We start from the raw sequence: 13,751 nt of genomic DNA on the forward strand, positions 1-13,751 counted from the left end.
GGGCTTACTTAGCACAGGGTCCAGTTTGGCTCTAAGCAAACCCCGGGTCCAGCTCTTATCTTCTAGGTAGACTATAGATCACCAGCATTTCATGCAAAGTCAAGCCGGTAGCACCATATTTTCCCCGTCAGCACCTAGGGTAGGAAAGATTCTCAAGAACTGAGGTCAAGTTAATCTGTCATTCCTGGTGTGGCTGAGAGGTTTCAGGAAGCTCAGTCCTAAGGAATATCCCAGCAGCCCCCTCTGATACTTTACAACCTTCTCAGTCACTCTGACTCTTCTTCCTAGTACCTGGGCACCAACCCTCTCACTGACCCCTCCTCCCCTCCATAGAAATCAGTTGTGACAGCAAACCTAGAAAATTCCCACTAGGTCTCCTTTTTAAAACACAATATCTGTTTACAGGGAGGTAGCACTGGATGCCTGTCTTACAAATTCACATGCTATTCTGGAAAGATTACAGATCTGCTCAAAGCTCAGTGGCCACATCATTCTCTTAGGTTGCAGAAGTTGGTTTTAGAGGTAGGAGGGTGGGTATGTAAGGGATGGTGCCAACAGTGACCTTAGATTTGCCCACCCTCATTTCTGCCATCAAGAAGGGGCTGTTTGCCTCAAGCCAGGTATTTTTAACCTGACCTTGGCTTAGCCAGGCAAATAGAATTTCTTTCACTGGACTGTTGGCTTTGTGAATGACGGCAGCCCCTCTCTCTTTACCACAGGATGAAATTTCCAAATCCATTTACCCGAGATATTACATTACTTTGTTTCCTACCCTCCATCATCAAAGCTGTCAGCTGAGTAATTTTATTTTCCTAAACCTCTTCTTTGGCCCCAGTTTGGTCACCTCTCATCAATTGGATGTTTGAACCAGGACCAAATAAGATATTCATGGCCTGCTCAAGAAAGCATAAAGGAGGCTGAGCATTGTTAAGGTCTAGGTGTTTACTTCATTCCAAAATAACAAACCAGTAAAATGCGTAAGGGTGAATCCAGCAGTAAGCCGCATCGATTCCGCAGATGAACAGAGACCCAATCTATTCAAAACTGTGAGATTCCACAGACACCCCCAGGAACAGCAAGTGTTCCTATTTTCTTCAGAGTCCATGCTTTCCATCTCTGCGTCCTCGTATCATTTCCTTCCACTCTGGAAGTAGGTTGGTGGGTGTGGTCCTATATCACTCCTTTCAGTGGGATGCTTAAACCTCAGCATTTCCACTGTCCTCAGATAACCTGACCCTTGAATGTGCCCGAGTCAAGAATGTGCACACCCCTCAGAGTGATGCATGTATAGTGGATCTTGTAATTTCAAAGTATGTCACTGTGTCTTCTCAGCCAGAATGGGGAAAACATCCTTGATATGGATTCCCCTGCGCTGGCCACCCATGCTGTGATTGGGGGAGAAAATCCCTAATGATTCCATTAAATGGTGGTGTCAGTAGTGCCAAAATGCATGTGTAGTGTGACAAAATAGGAGTCATCTATAATTAAACGAGTATTACCACTCAGTCTCCCGTGGCCATCTAAAGTTGCCCAAGAGGGAATTCTCTGCATGAGAGTCAAAGAAACTATGTAACCAAAACTGCAGTGTGCTGGTCACCTGCACATCTCATTTAAGAACTAAAGTTTCTTTGGGTTCTTTTGTTTGTTCGTTTGGTTAGTTGGTTCAGTTAGTTCAAGATTTATAGACAGAATAATCAGATGGTTTGGGCAATAGCCTTTGGAAAAAGCTATTCCAGAACTCGCTTTATTTTTTTAATCCCCATCTCTCTCTCTCTAAAAAAAAAAAAAAAAAAAGCCCTGTCATTGCTTGACACCCTGTATGTGTCTGCTTGGTGTGTTAGGAATGATTTAGATGTGTGCATACATAATGCAACTGCAGTGCTATTGATGAATGCATCAGGCGTTTCCAGGTATTGTGGCCATAAATTATGTGCTCTCTGAGCCCAAAGCCATATAAGAAATGTGTGCTCAGGAGACTGCCAAATACTTTGGTAGAGCATTTGCTTTTGTTGCTTGAGTGTCAGAGACTCTCCTTCCTGTCCAAGGAACTCTATGGATGTGAAGCAGCTAAAAGTGGGTAGTTATACTGGAATGGGTCTGGCCTTACAAATGGTCTGTGGTTCATGGTGTGATTTCAGAGGTCCCGAGAGACCTACCCTTTTCATTTCCCATCCCTCTCCAACTACTGGTTTCCCAGACAGATTTACTCCTTTAGCACTGAGCCTCTCATCTGTCATTTAAATGAAACCAGGAAGGGTGATATATTAAGCCATATTAGGGATTTATACACTGAAACACCTAGTGTACATTAGGTTTCTCATTTATTTTTCTGGGAATAAAATAATGATACAGGAGAAGACAGAGAGAGCAAAGAACACTAAGAGTAGCAGTAGAAGTAAAGGTACAGGGTCTAGGTTATAAAGACATTTAAACCATCTCATCCTACACCACTTTTACTTAAGGTTCATGTGACACAGGAATAAGACTCCTGGCTAGGAACTATTTGCAATAAGCAGTCACATGAATACGTAGTTTGTGAATTTCTAAATTCAGTACCTTATAGCGCAGGTTAAGGACTATGACTTTTTCAATAGAAAATGGAAGACTGATGCTTCTCCTCCATTACAGGTTACTGATTGGTCAGCTAGAAAGATCAATTAAATTAATGTTGTGATGATAAAAAGTTACTGTAATTATCTGTTCTCTGTTCCAGTTCAATTAATCTTCCAACTTAGCTGAGTTGTCTTATGACACTTCCCAGCTTCCATAGGGGGTGCCCAATGATCCCAACTCACACTTAACAAACTGTTAAGGAGCTACTGGACTACCAGGTGTTACTTAACCAGTGGGCAATTCTTTTTAGACCTACCAGATATTTGGGATATCACTAAAACGTAGATTTGTCATTCTGTGAACATCTAATACTGATCTAGATGGAGGATTCCATTCTAGTTTGGGAATTCCAGTATTACATAAAATCACAGTATCAGAATACATCCCACCTCCATCTCTCCCTTTCCAACCGCATCTACTCAATCATGCCCTATAACTTCAAGTATATTCTCATGGCCAAGAAATCCCCAAAAACCTTAAATGAAAGTCAGTGCTATTTCCATGCCTTGGAGAGGTAGATTAGTTTGGAGGCCTCTAATTTACAATATTGAAGCAAGGAAAAGGAATTTTGCCCAAAGAGTGATGAGTTAGGATATCAGTGCTGGAATAAGTGGGGACAGTTGGAAATCATTCGCATTCTCTGCCAGTGTCGCCATTTGCATAATCTCAGAGCTCATCACAGCAAGTTTCGGTACTTCAAAACATAATTGCTGGTGTGAGTTGGAGGGTGAGGACTCCTGATGAGAACTGAAGGTGGAGAGCAGAGTGAATGAGTAGAATTTCCCATAGCCTTGAGACTCTGGTGGGAAGAATCTGTGTTTTGGCAAAGGTGAGAGAAATGGAACTCAGTCTAAGAGTTAAGGTACAATTAAAAGCACGACACTAAGCCCATTATAAAACTGTTACTTTAAAGATTTGGTCTCCACACTTTAATTCTGAACTCTCTTCATTTGTAATTATTTTAGCATTGTAATTTAGGAGGTGGAGCAGATTCCAATGCTATGCAGTAGAGGAAAAAAATAAAAGCTCTTTAGTGTAGTTAAATACGTTAGTTCAATTAAACCAATGTCTATTGAGCACATACTCTGCCCCTGGGCTGGTGCTGTGAAGAATGTAAAAGATTTAAAAATTAAGTGTATTATACTCATATAAGATATGAATACAAAAGTATAAATATTTAAATGTATGCGGTGTGTATGTATAAATAGGTGTGCATAAATTAGTATATTTATCCATGTGGGCTTAATTTCTTGATTTCAGGGTATGCATCAACAATATTATCCATTATATTATTTTTAAAAATATTGCAGAGATTCAGCTCTTCCCATTATGGCCAGCCCTGGATCTCTTCTTTTGGGAATTATTCTACCTCCCAGAGGTAAAACTCTGAAATTCCCTTTCTGGCCACAACCTTGTATTTTCTCTACCTTATCTGCCTTCCTTCAAGCTCCCTCTGTTGTTCTGGTCCATAAGCCCCTCTGACTTCATGTAGTTCCCTCTTTGGTCTAATCCTGTGTATACCCATGTCAGCGTACTCTCACCAGCAGTCTCTTCTTCTTGCCTTCCATCTCCAAGGTCTTAAACCGATGCTGAAGAGCACAAAGTCGACCCATTTAATCTCACCTGAACCCTACCCAGCTTGAACACTTTTTATTTCTCCAATGTTGATTCCATGTCACACCTTCCAAGTGTTTGTTAAATTTATTTTTCATTTTCCCTTTCATTTTTTCTCTCTTTCAACAGGCAATCTTTTCTACCGTGCTACTAGGAAGAGATAGCTGATTTATGAATTTTCATGTGACCTCTCCCCTCTATTTTAAATTTCTTCTGTCCTCCCTCAGTCATCTTTTCCATCTCCCCCCCCCCCCAGTCTCTGGTAACCACCCTCTTACCTCTTCTAAGGTCCACTCCAGCCAGTGGTACTTCTGTCTGTGGCATCTTTAATCTCTTCCACACATCGGCCTAGCAGCATCCCTAAAAGCAAATCTTGAAACAATCTTGAAAAACAAATCTTCTCTTAATCCAATGAGACTCTTGAATTCATGTCCTATCTCCATTTATTTTTTCACTTCCAAACTTCTCAAAAGGATAGTCTTTCTTTTTTGACTTTCCCATCCAGTGCTCACGACTTGACTTTTAAAGTTGGCCTATACCCTACTACTCTACTGAAAGTGCTCTGTGACAGCATTTCAATGGACTTGTTTCAAAATCCAAACCCCTTTTTTCCCTTACTCTTCAGCCTCGCGGAGATGAACCGGAAAGCAGCTCATTCTGGTTTTCATCCTGGCCCTCTGGTCGCCCCTGTGCTGGTTTCTGCTCTTCCTCCGTGTCCTCAGATTGACTTGCCACGGTGTTCTGAGTTTGACACTAATCCCCATCTCTACGCTCCCGCAGCAGCATCTCTGTCTTTCACGGCTTCAGCAATCCTTTGAATGAGCATAAATTCCAAATCTTCGGCCACCTTACGTTCGTTTGCAGAGATGATCTAGATGGTCTTGGAATTTGACTCACAGTTGTCCAAAAGGTGGTTGGAAATACATACATTAAGCTGAAGTGAGAAGTGGGGTCTAGGAGGGAAGAATTTCCTCCTCATTCAAAGAGTAAGGCATTTGTCCTTTAACCTTCCTGTACTGACTTGTTTTCTCACTTCTGACCAGATTCTTTCTTCTCTATCTCCCATGCCTCCCTCTATACAAATCTTCAAAAAACTAATGGAACACCATGTTCCCCTTCCTTCATCTCTTATCCAGGAAAAAAGTAGGCACTTTTTCAAATCCCATTTTAATAATACTTTAATTGTATTTCTCTAATAACAGCTATCACAGACCATCATAATTTATAGTTATTGGTTATCTCATCTCCCTCCCTAGATTTTAAACAACCTGTAGTCAGGGGCCATATATTTACTCATCTTTTTATCTCCTTAGCATCTACCACAGCATCTTATATATCGAAGGCACTAGTAAGTATGTGATATTATTGTAAATTATAATTGAAAAGGAGTCACTTATTTTGCCCTCAGGATACTTGATCTGCAGTAAAATCTAAGGATGAGTCCCTCTGAATTTACCCCTGATTTCTGCACCTACACGGAATCACAGCAATACATTACATGCCCTGATTTCCATGTTATTATTTCAAGTGGGAATTTGGATTTTTTCTAAGACTGTCTTATAGTTAGTAGAGTATACTTGGAATACATGTATGCAGACAGAGTAAGTGACAGAGGGAGAGACCATGGAGGATATTGATTAAATGTTACGTATCAGGAGCTTTTCAGATGCTTGGAGAGTAGCTTGTCTTCAGACACTTCACTACCCGAGCTGAGTCTCTAACAACCCGACTTATGCTGGGATTGAACTCTCTTCGACCCAATCTGTAACCTTTTTTATTTATTAGCACTTGCAGTACCAGAGGACCTTACACAATTCAGGCTCAATAATCACATAAATATGGACCCCGTATGGTGGTCTGATAGGAGCAGTGTATGATGCTGCATGCTTGGCACCTTCCACATCTGTGTCTATGCTAGGCCAGATGCCAGATGGGGGAACTGTTTATGCTGCTCACAACCTTGTCTTGGTGATACTCCTTTTCTGTGGGTTCTTAACCTTTCTGAGGCTTCGCCTATAGGGTGACTTCTCCAAAGGGAAGATGAGAGTTGAAGTAATTGAGCGCTTTAGTTCAGATCTGTGTATTTCAAATGAAAACAGGTTAGGATTCAAATGATCTGGCTTAAAATTCTAGTCTCTAAAGTACTCATTTCTCCCTAAATGTGAAGGGATTCATTATAGTGGAGGAGAGAACATCTCTTCTGACCTGATGGCCTTCCTGTCCCTTGTTCTCTAGGCCCTATTCACCCTTCCCCTACCCCTTGGTATTCCACTTAGCAGACTTTCCTGTTCTTTCTAGTCAGTGTCAGTCTGTTTGTCCCCCTAAAAAACTCTTGGAGCTGGTACTGTCCTCTCACTGCTGCTGGCAACTGATAATGTTCCCTTCTTGCCACCTTCCTCGATAAACCTCATTAAGTCATTGACTATCAGTTACTGTCCTGTAGGAGGCATCTTCTGCCACTGTGTGCTAAGTTACAGCATACTGTGGAGAGCTGAACTCAAATAAGTTCCATGCACTGACAAGCCTCTTCAAAAAAAAGCAAGTGAAGTCCACTCTTCATTAAGACAGGAAGGGGGTAGAGGGATTGTTATTGGCAAGATGGCGCAAAATGTGACAACTTTGAGACACTGTAATGAAAAGTAAAATGTAAATCTAAAGGGAGAATTTTTCTTCTCAAAAGTCCCATAAGGTCTAGATAGTTCTGCTTCTGGGGAGAGTTAGCATTTTAGAGCAAAATCTAGATTGTTGTGTAATGAAATACACACACATACACCTGAAACAAATAGTCTGATAATAGCTGGAGGAAGGGTAGGAAGGCAGCTATCCTCATGAGAAAGACATTCATAAGTCTCTGTTGGACCAATGAAATGCAGAGTTTGGGAAATTTAGAATATATTCTGAATGCAGTTTTATCCATGTGAATTTTCTGCCTATGAATACCTGTAGATGTTGAGGGGTGATAGAAGAAGCAAAAGACAGGGAGTCTACAATGGCACTTCCCTTCGTGTCATGAGTAAAGCCAAGAGCCTGCACCTGAGTCTCCTGGTTCCCACCTGGTTGATGGTTTTGAGGACAGCTTCAGAAAAAGCAAGACCCAAGGCTGATGACCTTCTAGTTGCCTGTTCCGTCAGTCACTTCCAAGGACCAAAAGCCCACCCAAACTTGGAGCTCACTTCCTGGCCACAATTGAGAATAGAATTCTTGCTTTCCATTTTCACTTGTAACTTGAGATGCAGCAGGAGAGAAAAAAAATTAAATGAAAAATCACTTTCTGAGGGCCACCTTCATGCCCATATGTGGACTGGAGGTTGTTTGATCAATGTTTAGTGCCAGAAAAGCAAAAACCACATCACAGCTGCCTTCAGCTAAAACTGCACGTCTTGGAATGAGTGAGGAACCTGCATCCAGCCACATCCATGAGGTCCTGATTGTCCCCAGGAAGTTAGGACACATGTCAGTCCTGAACCAGTGCTCAGGCCTTGCCCTTCTAACTACAGCACCAGAGAGCTCCTGATCATCGCCCTGGGCAGAGAGAGTGTGACTTGTCCCACCACCTCCATGCATAGACTCTAAACCACTACTCCATGACTCAATCTGTCCCCCTTGCATTAAGATTCAGTCTCAGATCTGATAGGAATGCAGCTTTAGGAGATGTGGCCACTGAAGGTGAGTGTGCTGGGCTGCCTGCTTCTCCTAGATATGGGTATTACCTGTTTCCAGAGGGAGCATTTAAAAACAAAACAAAACAAGAAACCGTGCCTACCTGAAACCTCAGTCATATTCAGAACAGTTTGTGTGGTTAACTTCCAGTGTCAGTGTCACATTTTAATTGTAATTGATCATTTTATTTTTTTAAAATCAAGGGCTATTTTAATGCTTCCTTTGGCTGTGACATAAGAACCACCTGCAAATCAGAGACTAGGCCATTCCTCTGCCTCTCCTGGCATTGTGCTCTCAGTAACTTATAAATTGCTTCCACAAATTCACCCAAACAGCACAACTGCATCTAATTTGATCTCTTTGCCATGAGCTCCCTCATCCTTGTGTATCTCCCCAACACACACTCCACACACCCACTCCTAACAAATAGATCCCAAATTGCCCATTTCAATCACTTTATGGAGGAACAGGGATACATTCTTGGTAGATAAAAGTGTTCATTTAAAACTGGGTGGACGTATTACAGTTTATTGAACCAGTCTTTTCTCTTTTGCTCTACTTTGGCTGTGGATCACTGACACCTCCAGGGTTGACAGATATATCCAGGCTTTATGTGAAAGGAGCATTCTTTCTTTGTGATGGACCAATCTAGTTGTCCAGCCAATGGTCACTGTTTTACTCTGAATCTGTGTGGTCTTCTGATGTCATGTTAATGAATCAGTGCTAGGAGGACAGTGGAGCAGAAGCCATTCTTCCCAAGGATAGACAGTCCCCTTGCTTAGACACATTCAGATCCACATGTGCTCACATCTCTTCTTGACAACACCTTAAGTGCGGGTGGAGAGGTCTCTCCTAAGTGGGGTGGGAAAGGCGATATGTGCTTTGGGTGATATAGTTGTTTTTTCTCTCCCTGGGTCAGGAGCAGGGAAAGTAGCAAGATTTCACATCAGCAGGAAGCAAGGAGGCTAGAGAAACATCCAGGTAGAATTCTTACTAATAAAAACATAAAATAGTAAAAATATCCCTTCTTTGATGTGAATGCAATTGGAGGTCAACCAGGGCACTTAAAGCTGTGTTTCCCCTCATTCACTTGTCATCTCTTGCCTTCTGTTATTACTGTTTCTCATTTTAGGGATCTTGGGGTAGTCTATGACCTGAGTCAGCTTCAAGCAGCTTATGCTCAAACCACACACACACACACACACACACACACACACACACACACACACACTGTTAGAATGAGAAGCTGAAAAAGCACAGAGCTTGAACACGTATATGGTATGTAATGCTTTTAAACCAGAGCCCAACAAGTCTGGTACAATCAGCACTCCCGTATTTTAATGACAGAGGACAGAGCCTGCTGTGCAAAACTGGGTACTTTGGATCCCAGAAAAGAGAACAGCATTGTTACTGATTGCTCCTGAGACTCCTGGACACTTTCAATGATCAGAGAAGTTATATTGATTATCTCTTGGTAGCAGGCACAAGAAATGGAGTGCATTTTCTACCCAAAAAAGGAGTAGAAAATTTTCCATAATAGAAGTCAAAGGTTGAATAATAGAAATGTTTTGAGGAGTCATTCCTTGAACAGTTTTAGCTTAATTCCCACGTAAAAGGCCCTGAGCGGTGGCAGTCTTTAGCCTGACTCTGCTACCCCTCCTTGAAGAAGGAGGGAGTTTCTAGGATCACCTGCAGCCCACCTAGGCCTCCACCACCTTTAGCCTATGGTACATTCTGAGTAAATTAAATCATTGGTATGGGGATGTGGAATAATTTACCATAACCACAAAATGGTCTCCTTGGGAAGGGAAGTATGATCATCTTTTAATTTTACATATGAAAATGTTGGAGCACAGCAAAATTTGATGATTATATAGGTGATTCTTGGCAGGTTATATGGAAATTCTTGGCAGAACCAAAATGTGTCTGAATTTTCAACTCTCAGCCTAGCCCACTGAGTGAGTAATGGTGCCTGAATTGTCCACCTCACCCTAAGTGTTCATCATCTAACTGGAGAAAAATTATGAAAGTGAGCTGATTTATCCAAATCTTTCCCATGGAAGTTGTCTTCTTTACAGACACCGCCCCTCCCCCCATACACACACACACACACTTCACATGAGTCTACAGAAACAAGTCAAGTAAGAAAAAAACAAGAGCTTTGAAAACCAGAAGGAGTAGAAAAGTTTCTGTAATAAAAAAAGTTGAAGGTGGAATAACATGTGTTTTTGAATTTTGTGGGGTAAGACATTGTGAAAATTTTTTAATAAAAAATTTATATGTAGCATGTAACTCACACAAATAAAAGCTCAAGAAAAACTAAGACAGAGGATTTCTTCCAGAGTGTTACATGGGGAAGGGAGCCTTCAGGAATGTGTGCAAAGAAAGTCCTAATACACTGAAGGTATCAGTAGTTTTGGTCAGCCCACAGTGAGGAGGCCACCTCCAGGAGCATCCCCTAGATTCATCTTCTAGAGACCTCTATGTAATTGAGTCAAGTTCAAACACAGCAAGTTGGATTTTAGTATATTCTAGTTCTGGGAGCATAAATAGAAGTATAAGGCAGTCACACATACAAATGAATTCCAAAAGGAAGTCTCTATATTCCCCAGACCCATAATAAATAATTATTGCTTGCCTAAAACCCAAAGAAAGGGAGGCATGGGTGTTATGAAGACTAATAAAGGTCTCCTGAGAATTCTTATGAAATCTGGGTTTTGCCCTAAGATTGCAATGGTGAATTCTTTAAGCATCCAAGGGCCAGGGAATCCTGCAACCACCTTTTCTTGTCATCTCCCTGTTCACTGATGAATGGTATCAAGCTGAGGATGTAATCATAGTCTTTCCAAAGAGGGCAGTAACTTTAGTTTGTGTCACAGGTCATTCTATTTAGAGATCATTCTGCTGATACTAAGAGCAGTGAAAGAGCTCTAAGTGTCCTAGCATAATCAGATTTTTTTTTTTTTTGTCATTTCATCAGTCCATCCTGTTTCTAGAGGGAAAATAGGAGAGGAAGTAGGAAGATGGAAAAGTCCTTAAATGGATGAGTGGGGAGTCTTCTATATTATCAACTGCACAGCGTAGTCATTCCCAAAGCCTGGTTTGGGAACACAGCTTCAGGAGAGGATATGGGCAGGGAGAAGAGTTAAGTTTTATTTCCATGAGTGGGGACAGTGTTAGGGAGGGTACTAGAACCCTTCTGAAGCTCAAAGTTTAGAATCAAGCCAATTATAAATATCCTTTCTCTTCTTTTTGCCTCCCAGTAGGCCACATGAAATCTTGATGGTATCAGAGGAAGCTAAGAGAGAGGGGCAGGGCTATTCTATCTTGACCCATGGTGACTTCATCTTTCTCATGAGTGTCATTACAAATACCTGGATCATGATGTTCCTTGATGACAAGCAAGGGGGCCAACAGCTGAGAGCTTTGGGGCATCTTTCCCCTGAGATGACCACTCCCTGTTATGCTACAGCTGTATTCATTGGAGTGGGAAATAACAGGATTCATGGGGACCCTAAGGGCACGAAATAACAGAATAATTTAATCAAAATAACAGAGCTCTTGGGCTTAGTATTTAAGACTATAGTAGAAATGAAAACAGCAAGCCTCAAGTATAGCTGCCAAGAGAACAGTTTAGGAAAGCATCATGGAGGTACAGTTTCACAAAGATCCCTATCTGCACAAGACCAAAGCCACTGCTAAGCCAATAGTATAGATAAAATCAGGATACCTTCCCATCTGGAGTAGATTTTAGTGCTGGGCACTAGGTGTCCTATGGAAAGGCAGAAGGGAGTTCAAGTCCATTTTAGAGCCCAAGACTGCTGAGCAGTAGCCTCCACATGAGCTCAAACTTCTCACTGAGCCTGGGGACAGAATGTAACACCTCTGATATTATGATCTTGATTTCTTCCCAAGCTAAGCTTGTCTGTTTGGTCATTGGCTCACATCTTTCCTTTGCCTCTTGCTTCCTATAACTTACATGAAGGAATAATCTGCATGACCCTATTTGGATAAGGCCTGGAGGACAGGAAGATACATAAGACCGAAAACAAAACAACTACCTCCTGCTGTAGTTATGACTGTATTGTGATTTCCTTTGTTACTTTTTCAATTTTCTTTGCCACATGATGGAGAAATCCCCTCCATCTGGCCATTCCCAGTCAAATATCATACTGGCAAAGTCTGGGCTGGGAGTTCATGGAGAACAAATAGGACCCATATATGTTATTTAATCTTCATAGTCTTTTGGTTTCTTAGTCTCTCCCCCAGAGTCATCTCTTCTTTGAGGCATTTGTCTTTTTCCTCTCCTGGAAAGTCATGATTCCAAAACAAATATCAGTGGTTGGTGCTGCACAAAAAGAATGGTAGTTATAACAGTAAATAGACCAAAATACCCATGTTTTTCCCCATTGCAAAGTGGGTTTTATTGTTGAGAATAGCCTTCCAGGTTCCTTACATGGAATTCTTCCTCACCTTGCAGCCTTCTTGGCAGCTCTCCTGGTTCCCTTTCAAAGTCTTGGTTTCCCGCCTCACCTTCTTTCCTGTGGAGGTGGGATGTATGTCGTAAGCTGTATTATCATCTATCCTGTTAGATTGTTCAAAGAAACCCTTGGTAGTAATTTCTCATGGGTTTCTCACTGTTTTTCACTTGGGAAGATGGAGAAGGTAAAAAGAATGACAAGCAAACATCTGGTTTTGTTACCAGATATTTCAGCTCAAGGTCAAGGGCTGGGGAAGTGCATGCCCTCCAGTGATAGTCTGCAGTTTTGCTAGTGGAAAGGGGTGTGCTGTGGAATATTAAGCAACTTCCTATGAGAGTGGGCACCAGGGCTTTGACTGAGGTGCCTGTCATGTGCATGGAGACATTTTGTGGTTGTTACTGTCTTCTCTTTTTTATTGTTTCAAAGCACAGGCTCTGCATGATGGGGGAGGCTTGGGTTTCGTTTTGAACATGTTGGAGATAGAACAGCCCCAAATCCACAGTGTTTCTAAATATTTCACCCAATGAGCTGTTGTTGCACGATCTTTTTTTAAACCATTAATATGTGTCTTCTGTTGGAATGAGAGCAAGAAGGTGGAATAGGAAACCGATTCGGTGACAAGCAGACAGAAAGCTTTGTTCTAAAAAGTGCTCTTCACAGAGCTGAGAAGAATGTAGAAGCAAGGAAGGGAGAAGTCAAGGCAGAATGGGGCTAAGAGGCAATGGCCCTGGCATCCAGATGCTCTGGTTTACCCTGTGAGAGGTATGTTTGCTGTTCCCTATCAGCTCGGGCAGAAGGAGAAGCTGTGCTGCTGATGGCTGTTCAGAAAAGGGTGACAGACTGACTTTGGAGAGAGGCATAGGCTTCCTTCCAGGACCTTGATGAGCATCACACCATAACTCTTCCAAACCTTGTCTACAAACCTTTAGGGCAGCTCCTTGCAAGTGATTTCTACTCTTCAGTCAAGATTATTCTGAGTGGAAGAGCCTTAGACACATTATGATTACACTTACTTAAATTGGGAAGCCAAGGGCGCTGGGGGGAGCAAAGGACATCTGGGGAATAGAGTTTGCAGAACCTTTTGCTCAATTTTGGAATGATTTGGGATCACAAAGTTAGGTCACTTCTGAGAGAGGAAATCTTTAAATAAAATTATATCTTCTCATCTCCAGTGAAAACACCAGGTTTCTAATCTGATTACTATTTACTTCAGGAAGGAAATGGGTAGATTAGATTACAAATAGGCATTTACAGATTGATTTAATCCTGAGTCCTACGCATATTAACATGGACTTTACTGACTCAGACATGATCTTTTAAGCCATAAAATATTATTGAAGGGCAACAGATGAAATGTTCTGAGCAAACCAGAGAGGCTAAAAT

This window comes from Miniopterus natalensis, chromosome 2 (genome assembly GCF_054644295.1).
Source record: "Miniopterus natalensis isolate mMinNat1 chromosome 2, mMinNat1.hap1, whole genome shotgun sequence".
Lineage (NCBI taxonomy): Eukaryota > Metazoa > Chordata > Mammalia > Chiroptera > Miniopteridae > Miniopterus > Miniopterus natalensis.